This window comes from Aquarana catesbeiana, linkage group LG06 (assembly GCF_042186555.1).
Source record: "Aquarana catesbeiana isolate 2022-GZ linkage group LG06, ASM4218655v1, whole genome shotgun sequence".
In the NCBI taxonomy this organism is placed as follows: Eukaryota; Metazoa; Chordata; class Amphibia; order Anura; family Ranidae; genus Aquarana; species Aquarana catesbeiana.
The window spans coordinates 222,153,825-222,166,276 of record NC_133329.1 but is presented as its reverse complement, the minus strand read 5'-3'; the positions used below and the strand labels follow the sequence as shown (position 1 = coordinate 222,166,276).

The 12,452-nt window shown below is 42.3% G+C and overlaps 1 protein-coding gene across 7 annotated transcripts in view; it reads left to right on the top strand.

Annotated features, from left to right (window-relative positions):
• The window catches only part of RBFOX1 (RNA binding fox-1 homolog 1), a 2,292,172-nt gene that overhangs the window by 2,073,771 nt on the left and 205,949 nt on the right, over window positions 1-12,452 (top strand). The gene's annotated exons all lie outside the window — the stretch shown is intronic.

Here is a 12,452-nt window from a genome sequence, read left to right as displayed (position 1 = left end):
AGCTCCGCCACACAGCCGGGGGAATCCGTAATCATTGGAGCGCAGACACGGTTTACCCGCCTTCATCTGACCCAGCGAAGCCCGGAGAACCGATCAGGATGCCGAGGAGGAGAAAAGAGCTGCCGCCGCAGCTTCGTAAGCTGCCGGACTACTTTCCTAATGCAGCGCGGCTCCAACAAAATGGCACCCGAAATGGAGCACGAGAACGGGAAGGCCATGGCCTATCCTTCTCCACACAGCGGGAACAGCAAGGGGAATCCCTCCAGCGGATCATCATCCGCGGCCTCCACACCCACAACCAGAAGCCCTGCCAAGTCTAGGCAATGCACGGCTTCTCCACAAGACGGCCCACCGCCTCAGGAAATGGAGGTGAGTGGACATGGCTCATCACAGCCTCACTCTACAGTGACACCAGACCCCATAGCTGGATTCCCTACCACAGGGCAGCCTGTGTCAGATGCGGTTTTAAAAGACATGCTCATCACTCCATAATGATATGCTGCACACAATGAGCAAATGTCAGGCAGAGGTCCACAGAGTGGGAGAGAGGGTGAATCAGATAGAGAATGCCATGGGAGAATACTCTACCTCTTTCAACAAGATGGTGGACGCCCACAGTGCCCACAACGATGAAATCTCATGGATCAAAGATAAAATAGCAGACCTCGAGGACAGATCCAGAAGGAATAACCTAAAAATAAGAGGTATCCCTGAGACAGTAGCTGCGACACAGCTACCACAATATGTCCATGATTTATTCTCCACCATAATGCCCACAATGTCTGCATTAGAACTCACAATGGATAGAGTACATAGAGTTCCAAAACCGTCTTTCTTAGCAGACGATATACCCAGGGATGTTTTGCTGAGATTGCACTTCTACAGAGCAAAAGGGAGCATATTGGCTGCTTTTCGCAAAACTGACCAACGCCCAGCTCAATATGCCTCCCTACAACTACTTCCGGACCTCTCCAGACACACTCTTCAGCGTCGCCACAACCTAGCCACCATAACTAAAGCCCTGCGCAACCATCACATCCTGCACAAGTGGAAATACCCTGCCACACTCTCCATCACTTACAACGGAACTGATGCCAATGTATCCACCCTTGAGGAAGGATTGACAGCCCTTCGCCAATGGGGAATTTTATTGGAATCACCTCCAGTCCCCATTCAAGTGGGTGGACCCCCACACATACAGCCTGAGTGGCAAGTGGTGAACCGGAAGAAAAAATGACAAGCAGAATGTACACCTCAAAAGAACGCTCTTACACATCTAAATATGATCTATTGCTAAATACCCCCCCGGCAATGATACGCATTACATGGAAACTCTTCCTTTTTCCCCACCTCTACTGAACAGTACACATGGTTCAAGAATCCCCAAGTGGATTCTCCTTTTACCCTGACAACTGTTCCTTTTCTCTATTTCAGTTTGCTATGTTTTTTGCTTTTCTATTTTTGTTTTTGTTTTTTTCGGATCAACAACTGGCATCAGAGACATCTTCAGGATTCCTTCCACTGAACCTCATCGACCCGCAATGTACCGACTTCCATACACATGGCATTCCAGGACATGAAGAATATGCCAAGATTCTCCATTCCATTCGCCCAGGTCATGGTACACCTACAAAACATCGTCGCCTGTGAACATAGGAAACTACTCCTCCCTTGGTCCATCGCTACGCATCTTAATTGTGAGTACAATCGATACCCGACAATTAGCGAACTCCCAAGTTAACACATGCCAGTTAAAATACTCTCCATTAGGGGCGGAGCTAGCCGGAGTCCAAGATGGACGTGTAAGAGCAGAGCTCCATCACCAGCGGGAACAACGCGGCTCACAGCACCTTGCCCAGGACCGATCCAGACCCCAAATCACGGCGTTCCGGTCCGCACGAACCCAGGGAACACAACCATACCATGACCAGGAGGAAAAAGGAGGGGAACCGGCCGATGAGACTGACGGAGTTTTACTCCTATGAAGCCAGGCAAGATGGCGCCGGCCTGGCGTCCACGCCGACATCTGCAGCTAAAAACAACTGCAAGCAACCAAAAACACAAAAAAGAAGCAGCCCTCCTAAAGACTCGAGATCTCCCCCAGCCACCCCATCAACAGGGAGCCCGGAGAAGTCCAGATTCAAGGCGGATGCCATGGATGACAGCACTGAGGTGAGCTCTCCCCCTGATTCAGGTGATGACACCAGGGAGCTGCCTGACTCCATTGATACATTCCCTACAAATGGCCAGCCTGTCATAGATACTATGCTAAAAGAGATGTTAGTATCACTGAGAGGATCACTACACTCAGATATGATCTCCTGTATGCACAAATTTAGTAATGAGATCAAATCGGTGACTAATAAAGTGACCCATATAGAACATAAAATGGGGGAATACGCTACAACAATAAACAATTTGGTTGATGCTAATGAAGCCAAAGATGAAGATATAGAGGGGATCAAAGCCAAAATGGCGGACATTGAGGACAGATCCAGAAGAAATAACCTAAAGATCAGAGGGGTCCCAGAAACCGTTAAACAACAAGATTTGAGGGACTATGCCACCCAGTTATTCACAGCCATTTTACCAGATTTATCAACATTAGATCTTACGGTGGACAGAATCCACAGATTACCTAAACCCGCCTACCTAGGAGAAGACATACCGCGGGACGTGATCCTGCGCCTTCACTTCTACCACACAAAGGAAAGAATAATGGCGGCAGCAAGGCAGAGAGAAGCGATTCCATCGCCATATTCAAACCTGCAATTCTACGCAGACTTATCACAATACACACTACAAAAAAGGAGAAATATGACGACCCTAACTAAAGCACTCAGAAACCACAAGATTGGGTACAAATGGGGCTTTCCAACCAAATTGATAGTAACAAAAGAAGGCAAGGAGTATGTGATGGACTCCCTAGCTAAAGGCATAGCACTACTCAGCTCTTGGGGAATAATCTCCGACAACCAGACATCCCCTAGATCAAGAAGCCCCAACGCAAGCCTGAGTCCAGAATGGCGTACGGTTGACCGCAGGAATGCCCGTACTCACCACTGACATTAGCATGGGCAAACCACACCACTAACGACCCGCGTGGGAGTAAGCACCACCGCTCCGTTAAGTTTATTTAAACTTACTGCCCACAAGTTACTACCTGAGTGACCGAGAGTCACACTTTAACGTTTCTAATTGCTAGCTGATATGCAGCCACAAATGTTGAACCTCGGTTCCTACAAGTTTTTTTTTTCCCTTTTTCCTTTTTTTTTCTTCTTTTCTTAAGCCAACAGTCAAGACCATTGCCTCACACTTGGGAGGATGTTGTACCAACCAAGAAAAATCACCTCCAGGAAGTCTCAACGCCCAGCAAGAAATCATCCTACAGGCCAGACACCTAGACGAAGTAAGTGACACTTATAATATATGTCAAACACCCCATCACATAAACCGAATACATGGCAGTGAATTTCCTGACCATTAATGCAAAGGGACTTAACCATCCGGCCAAGCGAAAGTCCTTATGGAAAGAAGCGATCCAAAAAAACACTGATATCCTATGCACACAAGAAACCCACTTCCACATTGACTCTCCACCTAAATGCTCCCATCCGAGATTCCCCCATATTTTCTGCGCAAACGCAAAAGCTAAAAAAAAAGGGGTGATGATCGCAATTAAAGATACAATAACATTCCTTCTGCATAAGATCCTATTGGACCCACAAGGCCGCTACATAGTTATGGTGTGTGACATTAACTCTGAAACATTCACTTTGGCAAACATTTATGCCCCAAATACAGGGCAATCCAAATTCCTACACTCAGTATTCAAGAAAATAGATCAAGTACGCCAAGGAGCAACAGTGATATGCGGAGACTTCAACATGGTGCCTGACTCTGCTCTTGACTCAACATCCAACCCTAAAAGATCTCCACCAACTCTACAACCTATACTTCGCAAGTATTTATTGTATGATGCATGGAGATGCCTTAATGCTAATGAAAAATACTCTCCATTAATGCCCACGGCCTGAACCATCCGGCCAAAAGAGCATCTCTCTGGAAAGAAGCAGACTCTTCCCAATGTGACATCTTATGTGTCCAAGAAACACACTTTCACCACACAACTTCGCCCAGATGCTCTCATAGATGCTTCCAACATTATTTCTTCTCCAATATGCCAGCGAAAAAGAGAGGCGTTATGGTGGCAATCAAGGACTCGATATTCTTCCAACTCCACTCAGAAACATCTGATCCGGCTGGTCGCTATCTCATTATAGTGTGTGACATAAATGCCACCTGATATACTCTAGGGAACGTATACATTCCCAATAACCACCAAATTCGATTCCTGAACAGGTTGATGGAAAAGCTTAAGAAGCTCCAACAAGGTTCTCTAGTAATATGTGGAGACTTTAACATTACACCGGATCCACACATGGATTCCACATCGGTATCCTCCAACAGGTCATCCTCTGGTTAATTTCTTACGTTCCCAAGACCCGTATGATGCATGGCGATGCACACATGCCAATGAAAGGGACTTTTCGTTTTACTCTCACAGACACTGCACGTATACGAGGATTGATCTGTTTCTGATGAACAAGTGGCTGCTTCAAAAAATAATTCAAATCAAAATCAATAATATAACGTGGTCGGACCATGCATCCGTCCTCCTAACTTTAGGGCATAACTACCCCAACAATAGGGCATATGCGTGGCGCTCTAATCCCCAGGTAATACAAAACCCAGCAACTAAAAGCATACTAGAGGGTCACTTGTCCGATTATTTTCAGATCAATTCCTCCTCTACAAAAGATCCATTTGTACTCTGGAATGCACATAAGGCGTGCATTAGAGGTATGTTTATCCAACTAGGCACAAGGCTCAAAAAGCGGAGACAGCAGCGGCTTAATACCCTCCTATCAGAAATTAATACCCTTGAGGCTCAAAACAAAATAAATCCAATGCACCTCATCAGTGCAAAACTCACTACCCTGAGACACAACCTTAGACTAGAACTTCTGCAGTCTTTTGAACAAACTGAGAGAAGGGTGAAAATGTCCTTCTATTCTTCCAGTAACAAAGCTAGTAAAGCACTTGCTCGCAAACTACATGGCCAGCACTTTAAAACCAAAATACCTCATATCATCAATCCTAAGTCTAAACAAAAAGTATTTGATCCCCAAAACATTGCAGACGCCTTTAGCGAATACTATGGGTCCCTTTATAACCTAAATCAGGATAGCAATACTGCACAACCTTCTAAATCAGCTGTAGTTTATTTTTTAAAAGACATTAACCTACCTCATCTCTCCTATTCACAATTACTGGAGTTAAATACCCCCTTCTCCCTGTCGGAAATAATGAAAGTTATAGATACTCTTCCCAGTAACAAATCCCCAGGACCGGATTGGCTGACAGGGAAAACTACAAAAATTTTAAACAAACTTTAGGCCCACACCTTCTTAGGGTGTTTGAGACCGCTGCTGCCTCTGCTCCCTTTCCATCTGAGATGTTAGATGCTCTAATTTTAGGCCCATTTCTTTATTAAACAATGATCTAAAGATTTATGCTAAATTAATAGCACTGAGACTTGTGAACATCCTGCCCACCCTAATAGACCCGGACCAATCTGGATTCACTAAGGGTAGACAGACCTCTGATGCCACCAGACGACTAATAGACCTAATGCACTTGGCTACGAAACACAGGATGCCTTCTCTGCTCCTTGCTTTGGACGCAGAGAAGGCATTCGATAGAGTGCACTGGATGTACCTAACAACAACATTGGAGAAATTTGGCTTCACAGGCCATCTGCTTTCTGCAATATTAGCCCTGTATACTTCCCCGTCAGCTCGAGTGTATACTTCGGGCATGCTGTCTAAAACCTTTAGGATTACAAATGGCACTCGCCAATGGATGCCCACTGTCTCCCCTTATTTTTAATTTGTTAATAGAGCTGTTAGCCGCCAGCATTAGACAAAACCCTAACATACAAGGTTTTATGATCAACAAACGCAAACACGTCATAAGTCTCTTCGCAGATGATGTGATCTTAATGCTCACTAATCCGGTGTCTTCCCTGGAAAATGTATCTCAACTATTGCATAGGTACGGTATGGTATCATACTACAAAGTAAATGACGCCAAATCTTATATATTGGATCTAGGTGTAAATCCAAGTGACAAAGCAGACCTACAAACTAGATTCCTGTATGTATGGAACCCCCAAGAAATTACCTATTTAGGGATTAAACTCACCTCCCAACCTAAACAATTGTTCAATTCTAACTACCTGCCACTAGAACGCAAATTACAAGCAGGACTTCAAACCTTAAGCAAACATACATTATCATGGTCAGAAAGGCTGGCAGCCTTCAAAATGCAACTCCTACCACAATTACTTTATATATACCGAACGGTACCCATCCCGGTTCCCAGAAAATTCTTTCAAACCTTACAAACCATACTTTCCAAATACCTTTGGGAAGGCAAGAAACCCAGAAGCGCTTTCTCCAAACTTCGTAAGACAAAAAAAGTGGGCGGAGTAGGACTACCAGTCTTAGCTGACTACCATTTAGCTGCCATATTAGCTCAACTTAGAGGGTGGTTTCCTAACCAACCTACTCCACTATGGGGGAGCATTGAACAAGCTGCAATACCAGGAGGTAATCTATACAAATATGTCCTAGCTTATTCCCATCTTAAAACTAAATCCACTGATCTTCCTCTACCAATTCTAGCAACTCTGTACTCATGGAAGACTATGGTGACTTCCAAATCTCTGTCATCTCCCACTATTCTGTTATCCATACCCATATCTATCCTAGCTTTGATAATCCTGGAATTAAACCTAAATAGATGGAAGAGCGGGGGACAGAAATGGGTATCGGATTTATACTCGGGCATTAATATAAAACCTTTCGCTGAGTTACAACTGGAATATGGTTTACCTGCCTCAGAACAATTTAATCACTTCCGAGTTACATCTTATCTGAAGAGTAACGGCACCCTTCAATACAAATTATTCTGGCAGATTAAAATCTACCTTACTGCTAAACATTCTCGTAGAGGTGGTATCTCACTGTTCTACAATTTCCTCCATGACAAATCCATACTTACAAAAACAAATTCCATGCTAGCATGGGAAAGAGATCTTAATGATTCCTTCTCAATAGAACAATGGCACAAAGCCTTACAATATACCCATTCGGCCACTAAATGCACCAATCTCCTTTGTGTTGGAGAGGATGTGAACAGTCAGGCACCATCTTTCATGTTCTCTGGTGTTGTAGTGGACTAGCCAACTTTTGGTCCAACATCTTCACTATCCTACACCAAGTGACAGGCATACGGATTCCATACTCACCTTCATTAGCTCTATTAAATGTAGGAATTGAAGACATACCACCACTCCATAGGAAATTTACCATCCACTTATTTCTAGCAGCCAAGTTAGTAATACTTAGACTGTGGAGATCTCCAAATCCCCCAGAAGTAAAGGAAGCTATACGCATACTGTCCATACACTATACCTATGAACGTATGCTCGCATCCATTGAGGGAAAATACAAGACATTTCTTCCACATTGGCAACAATGGATAAATTGGTACAATGTGAACCAAATATAGCAAAATTCCCAATAAGCGTATAACCTATATACCATCTCTATTCTCCAAGTAGAACTGAATAAAAACACTCTAACTGAGGTTCGAACTCTTCCTTTTCTCTATTGTCTCTGAGCTGATCCTTGTTTGTTTGTTTATTTTACTTATTAGTTATGAACAATACGCTCTTGGTGTATAAATGCTAACAGTAATTGTCTAGTTGAACTTCTCCCATATTGTTACAACAGTAGAGAGGACGTGTGGGGAATGTCCCTTCACAGAGTCACAGTAAGCTCCCAAAGGGGTGACTGGTAGAGAGAGGCAGCACCTCCCGTCCTCTGCACATTCTTCAATAACCATACTAATGTTATGTAGATACACAATTCTGTTAGCTATTATTATTATCTATACAACAGCCTATGATACATTTTGATGGTTGACAACTGTTGTTTACATTTTGTACGTTGACAAAATTGAATAAAAAACTATTGATAAAAATATAAAGCAGGGGTCTCCAAACTATGGCCCTCCGGTTGTTTAGGAACTACAATTCCCATCATGCCTAGTTATGTCTGTGAATGTCAGAGTTTTACAATGCCTCATGGGATGTGTAATTCCACAACAGCTGGAGGTCCGTAGTTTGGAGATCCCTGGTCTAAAGTGATGGAGATTGAGCAAACTGACAAACCGACCTGCTCAACTCATAAAAGTACTTCTTATAATTTTGAAAAAAGCCCAGCGTTGAATATTGCAGCAGAAGATTATGGTTTCTTAGCACATGATCAGGTATGCAAAACATCTATAGAAATGCATTATCCAGCCAATGATGGGTTGTGCCAGTTAGGCTGGTAGTTTAAGAGTCAGTGGTATCAACAAACAGGGGGGCACTCAGTGCACATGATCCAAAAATGCTGAAGTGGCCACATACCCATTATGACCATAGTTCCTAAGAGTAACAACAACATGGAGCCCCCTTCTTCAAAATATTGTAATACTAGGGGAGTGGAAGAAGGTAAGGGCTTTCATTCTGTCCAGGGACAGTAAATGGCAGTGTACCAAACATGAAAGCAGAACATATAAAGACCTTAGTGTATTGAAGAAAGAGTACAAAAATAGATAGATTTATCCAGTCCAACAGAAGAGTGGTAAGTCAGTTAGTTATTATGAACTAGCATGTGGGGATCAAGCTACAGATCGAGGTAACCTCATTCTTCCTTGCTGTGTGTTCCTCTGTCACCAGTTCACACGGGTGGTAGATGGTTGCCAGGGTTCCTGGCCTTGTGATTTAGGGATGCCCTCCTGAATTCGCCAATGTGCGATGTCCACCTCTGGCAGACTAAGTTATTCTGGAAAGCAAGAGAGGTTCCAAAGGGATGGGTGTTTATTGTCCTTGGTTGCAATCCAATAGAAGGGAATGTGTGCCACCTTCTCGATGGAGGATTTCAAAAGAGCTTAACATACTCCTGGAAAGATTTGGAAACAGCAGCAGTTTGGTACCATCAAAGTACACCTTGTTTGGATCTCATTGCTTGCATGATGGTTCCTGATATTTGCAGATGTCATGGTGGGGCTTAATCAGTAAGTTACACAATGTTAGTAGGGAGAACTCTAATGTGTCCCAGGTCTGAGACAAATCATCGGGTTCAGAGACTGCAGACAGGTTAACCAGAGTTATTCTCTCAGGGCTGGTGTCTCATACCCATTAGTATCTGAGAGGAGCAGGGGTGCTATTATCAGCAGTCTGAAGATCAGTTGACAAAAGAGGCACCATTTGTTTGTGAGTAGAGCAACTTTCAACTTTCTTCTGTACTGGGTTTAGATGTGCAGTTAAACTTGGAAAACGAGTGTCATTCCCCCAGTATGCCAGCTTGATGCTTCAACCACCCAACGCTATAAACCAAAAAGAGATCAGCAGCTCAGCACGCATGCCTCTTCTTGCTTACATCCTCGGACCACGCCCCCATTAGGCTCAGAATAGAAAAAGGCAGGTGTTAAACAGAACATTGAAAATGACAGTACATAGATAATGATTAAATACCCCAAAAAAGCAAAATAGACCCCACATACTGTATAAAAAAAACCCACCCCCTCCAAATAAAGAAAAACTCATATATTCCTTTCTGTAGCAAATTTCATCTAAGTAGTTGAAATTGCAAAATTAGTTTCCAATGCTGGGAAATGTCATCAAAGCTTAATTCTGTATTTTTATAGCAAAATACAGTTGGCCAAAACACCATGCTTATCCCAAAAAAATAATGATTACTTTTTGTAATTTTAGCAACATTTTGTTCTGCATTCTATCTTATGTAGAATGGAAATGGTGACATTATTATTTTAATTCTAACTGCCCTATACTGTATATCTCATTTAATTACAATACAAAACCTCTATTGGTTAAAGTATATATTAAACCAAAACATTTTTTTTGATAGGGGAAAATTAATAAAACTCCTATTCGTTTGTATTCTGAGTCCCACTGAGGAGATTTTTCTAGCTTCCTGTTTTGTAGGAACATCAGGACGCTATTTCCCTCTATTTTTCTACCTGTGAGCTTTCAGAATTGTGTGTTCTTGCTCACTTCTAGGCTCAGTGTCAATGGACACCAGGATGAAAAGAAAGGCATGAATCTCCACAATGGGAACACAGACACTAACTCTTCTACACTCTATCCACCTACAGAAAAAGTTTTGGCTTTAGACGCACTTAGATGCACCAAGTTAATATTTTTTAATCATTATTCTTTTTGAGAGAAATGTAAATTACACTAACATTATATAAACTACTCCATGTCAATCAACTTTCTTGACATTATAAAAAGTTTAAAATAACTACAAATAAATGACTTGATGTGATTTTGGAAATGTCATTAGAGTAAAAATTACAGGAATACATTCAATTTTTATGGTGGGTCGCAAAACTGAGAAATAGAATCACAAGAATATCATGCACAATTATGACAGGAAATATTGTTATATAAGAACTGTATTTCTTTTACTGTAGCTCTCCTAAAAGATGCAGAGTATACAGTCACATAGCTATTAGCACAATTTAAAATATTTCAAGCAGGCTGTATTTCTTATCAAGCAATCAGAAGTTTTCTTTGATCTAATACATAGAGCAACTAACATTGACCATAAAAGGACTAGTGTTCTGAATCATGCAAACAGGATTTAAGAGTTGCTTAAAGGAAACCCATAATGAAAGACATATTGGTGGCCTGCAGCCAAACATTTTTCAGTTTTCAATAGAGTTGTGAAGGGTGCAACCTCTGTTGAGTTTCATTTTTGTGTGTGCTCTACTGGGGGGGGGGGGTTCTTCCCTTGCTGTTTGATAACTGGCAGACAGAGTAGAAACTGAGGGGAAGATCATCAAGAGGAACTTTTATGCATTTTACACAAGGTGCTTATTCATAAAGACCCCAAGAGTCATTTATGTGAAATGTGTCAAGGTTCCTCTTCTGTTAATGCCTTTTTACCTGTGCATACCCTTTACGCACTAAGTGGATGGTTGAGAAGAGAACTATGAGGAGTTATTGTTTTAGATTTTGTTGTGCATTCTTTTTTTTTTGCTAGCTGATTTTTCTTGCATTCTAGTATATGACTTGCTGGAGAAACATATATGGAAATGCAGTCAGTTTATGCTGCAACAGTACTAAGGTGTGTATGGGAACTCCTATGGGGAATAGAATATAGGGAGAATAGGGCAGCACCAAACAGTTGTTAGAATCTGACCTTGAACAATATTACTAGTAAAATACTGCAGTAAAGAGTTTATTGGGGTGTCTCCATACTAATTAGGTTAAAAAAACATAAGTCCATCAAGTTAAACAATATAAAAAAAGAGAATACAAGATAGGAAACCTCCATATACAGAACCCTATACCCACAGTTGATCCATAAGAAGGTAAAAAACCGTTTGCTCCAACAGGGTAAAAAAATGGTACACAAAATCATATAGCCAATATTAAAATGCTTAAATATACAAATATAGCCTGTGATGGGAGGGCCCATGGAACCAAGAATCCCTTGGAGAGGTTGGGAAACCCATGTTTCAGCTCCCCATACACCTCTTATGTCTAGGTCACCCTGTGCCATCCTGGCACAGGGTGAGTGAGAAAATATATCTTGGATTACTTAAAATGGGACAGTAATATTTATCCACAATATCTCCCAGGATATATGTAAAGACTATTCTTGGTTGTTAATTCTGAACAATACATGATCATTGAAAGAGCTGATCACATTGACCTCCGGAGATGGACTGTCTGATCACCTAGGCTGCCTTAAGTGCTGTGTTAATTAACATGTTAATTATATAATTGTCTTTTAAGTTGTTGCTAGAGGGGAGGGGGGGAGTATCCATGAGCCAGCCCTACCTCATTATCTAACCCCTTGTGTTAAAAGTGTATAAAAAGGCTGTATTCTGTCCAATAAATTGTTCAAGATTCTACAAGCTATTTTCGGTTAGACTTGTATTCAATGCAGCTATAATAATATATCTCTCTGATGGTCAGCCTGGAGAAAGCGGTAATACTGACGGAAGCACTCAGCGTAGTGTGGGATAGGATCTGTTACATTGGTGGCAAGCAGTGGGATGCTTCCTGCAGTCTGGGACATCCAAACTTACACCTGGATCCAAGGTCCGGATAGCAGGAGCGGAGAGGTACAGATACCAGCCGCCATGGAAGAGGAATTCAGAAGGAGGTTGCGAGAGATGCAGATACAGCACAGAGGACCAGTATCAGAGCAGGTCCTGCTGGGATGGTTTGATTCTATCCGCTGCGAACTCTGGAAGGAAGCACTAGCCCATGAGCAACGACACCAGGGAAAAGTTCTCCC